Genomic DNA, 3,457 nt, shown 5'->3' on the forward strand with positions numbered 1-3,457 from the left:
CGCAGCGGCTGCCCCACGGCCGCCTCATCCCCGACCCCAGGAACGCGCAACGTGAGCCGAAGGCGCGAGGCTCCGCGCTGCCCTCCGCCCGATGCTCCCGGCGGTGCCGCGGAGCTGCTCGGTGCCTCCTGGGCCGAAGCCGTGTGTGCGGCGAGAGCTCGGGGCTCGGGCAGTTCCCATTTGCTGCACAAAGATCACCCAAAGCAACGTTTCCTTGTGATACAACGAGAGAGATAACGCAAGGAGCTCCTGAGCTCTCCTTTGGCCAGATTCTGATCTCGGGCTGAATGTTTCCGAGGGGAAAGCCGTGCTCCCTTGCCTTGGCCTGTGGCCCCAGTGCCCGCTTTTAAGGAACGATTCTCCAATAATTTTTGATAATGTGCCCCAGGCTGCTGCCTTTGAGAATCGCAGCTGCTTGGCAGCCGTCCAGGACCAAAAGAGCAAAAGTGGCAGTTCTGAAATGAGGAAAAATGATGATCTATTGCGGATAGAGCGATTCTTTGAAAGCCAGCTTCAGGGAAAGAGCCGCGCTTCCCCCGCACCTCCTCCATATTTTCTTTGCGATCAATTCTAAAAGAATTTCTGCTTTATAGATGAGAAAAATGTAGAACAACCTCGCTTTTATGTGCTGTGTGCCCCGAGAGGGGAAGGAGTGATGGGTTCTGGATCTCAAGGAGCATTCTGAGCGTGTTCGCTAAAGCCCATCCCAGGAAAGCGCAGTTGCTAGGGGGAATAAATGCTCTTTTCAATAGCTGCACATGTTTTAAAATAACGAATATCTCTTGTATAACTTTCTATACTTTTTACTCTGAAAGTTCGCAGGATGGCCAGGAGGAGCAGCCAAACTTCTGTGACTGGAGCAGAATCAATACACCGAATGCATGGTAACGAAGTACACAAAGATGTGTGACTCATCGCTGTGCAATGTCACACTTGTGTAATCTTTCAATGTAAACTCTTTTCCTCTAATAAAATGTTAGTAAGTGCACAATACGTATATATGGCACTGTGAGTCAGCCAAGAAAATACACTCTGATGAATTCAGAATGAATGTGAATGTTCCCTCGATAACACACCCTGAATGTCTGTGTCAGTTTATGTGCTTGTGATTTCAGCAACAGCTATAGCAAAATATTTTGTTTCTAGGTTATACAACTCTATGTGTACGTTCGCAGCAGCTCGGTCGGACGCTGCCTTCCAGTCAGTGCTGTGAGGACATTTGTTGGTAGCAGAGCTCTGTCACCCAACTGCATCGCTTTTCTTTTCATAAAAGGGACGTTTAATGGGCAGGGAGGATGAAAGCTGAATTGGTGAAATAATGGATTCACTGCCTTTCATTTCTTTTTGTTTTCCAATAAGGCTACAGAGCTACCAGACGATAGCTATATTAAACCTGTGAGAGGCGTGTGAGAATTTATTTATGCTGTGAGTCACCAGTGCTGTTCAAATTGAGCACAGCTCTGCCATGACCTTCCTCGGATCTGCGATCGCTGTGCTGACATTTTCCGGCTTCATTAATTTATTTGTGTGTTGCTGTATGCAATGGTTATTTAAAATGTCTGATATGGAGACCCTGGCACTGATCTCACGGCAGCATAGGAAAGGAGTGATGCCACTGGTGTGGAGAAGCAAAGAATGTGAGATTAGAAGTATTTCTTAATCTGCCGTGGGTAGAGGAGAACTAAATGATGTGTGATTTGTCTTCCAGCCAAAGCAAACAGAGGCTCTACCATTTCTGTATGACAGCGTTGGTTTTTCGAGGTGTTGCTGCTGATCTCTGTTGTTGCTTTTACATCAAGGGAAACTTCTGAAGAGATTGTAGTCACGAAATAAAAGATTGAGAGCCGGGGCTGTGTGATGAAGTGCACCCGTGGTGAAACTGCAGCTGGAGCAGTTGGTGAGATGCCCACACGTCACCTGGCTTCTGTGGCTCTGAGTCATCGCAAAACTCAAACAAACAAACAAACAAAGCTGCTTTCTCATGGGACGGTTCTCAGGGAGTCCTGCTGCACCTCAGCCACTATCATGGCAGCGGGGAAAGGAGGAGGTTGGAGCTCTCAGCACCGCGGGTGATGCTGTGACCAAGCACTGCGTGTGTAGGAGGCACAAATGCCAAATCTTTGTCCCAAACTGCCATCATTCTGTTGACTTTCTTTCTTTCTTTCTTTCTTTCTTTCTTTCTTTCTTTCTTTCTTTCTTTCTTTCTTTCTTTCTTTCTTTCTTTCGTTTCTTTCTTTCTTTCTTTCTTTCTTTCTTTCTTTCTTTCTTTCTTTCTTTCTTTCTTTCTTTCTTTCTTTCGTTCTTTCGTTCTTTCTTTCTTTCGTTCTTTCTTTCTTTCTTTTTCAGACTCTGAATTAGTGTTTTCAAAAGTCTGATATCAAAGAAGAAGTCAGTAAAATGATGTGAACTACCACATAAAGGAACTGTACAGGTGTTTTTAAGATAGGCATCTCTCAATTTGGGGAGAGTGATTTAATCCCATAGGCCTTTTTTTGGTAATTAAAGTAACATCACAAATTAATTTGATAAAGGAGCCGTTTTTACCAGAGCTTTTCCCATACGAGGACCTAGAGGCGAAGGCAGACCTCCATCTCTTTGATAGCGTGGCGCTCCTGGGGCTCATCATGCCTTTGATACGGCACATTTTCCTTTTTGCGTGTCTCTGATTTCCTTCTCAGCTGTGTGTGTGTTCTCAAAACCTTCCCCTCTGAGGCATCTGACAGCAGCCATCTCTGCAGCACTTCCTTGATCTTTGCCATCTACGACTTTATCAGTAACGATTTCTGTTTTATTCCAGGTCATTGTTAACAATGCTGAATTGTAAGTGGCCCTGAAAAAGATAAAGAACTAATAAACCTGCTGGATTAAAAATTAAATTAACTTTCAAGATGTGCCAACTTACGTTTGGACCAATTTGCGTGTGCGCACCATATTGATTTGTCATGTTCTTGTTTCTTAATGTGAAAATCACATTGCACAAGGCACATTCGCTTGTTGCATCAACACTGCTGCCTTATTTAAAGCGCTGTTAAAAGCCATTGTCATTAACTAAAGCAATTCTATTCATGATTCTTGAATGTATCAGGTCTCTCCAGTATTTTGCCCACGTTTTTATAGCGCAGAGGAGCCTATGTGGGCCGTTCTGTTTACCCTGTTAAAATAGATTGACATAATATTAACATTCTTCAAGTCACCTGGGGCTTCCCCACTGTTCCGAAATTGATTGATAATAAACATTAACCATCTGGATATATCCTTAGTTGGTTCTTCTGAAACACTCGCTTATAAGTTACCCAGACCTGGCAACTTAATCTTGTTTGAGCAGAGCAGCAGTTGTTTTAACATCCTCCTTAGTTACTGGAATGGAAAGTATTTCAACATCGTTATTGTCTGATCTGAATGCAGCATCTGGCTTCTTCTCAAAGAGAGAACAGAAATATTTTGTAGTGCTTACTTC

The sequence above is a fragment of the Meleagris gallopavo genome, chromosome 30, assembly GCF_000146605.3.
Source record: "Meleagris gallopavo isolate NT-WF06-2002-E0010 breed Aviagen turkey brand Nicholas breeding stock chromosome 30, Turkey_5.1, whole genome shotgun sequence".
Lineage (NCBI taxonomy): Eukaryota > Metazoa > Chordata > Aves > Galliformes > Phasianidae > Meleagris > Meleagris gallopavo.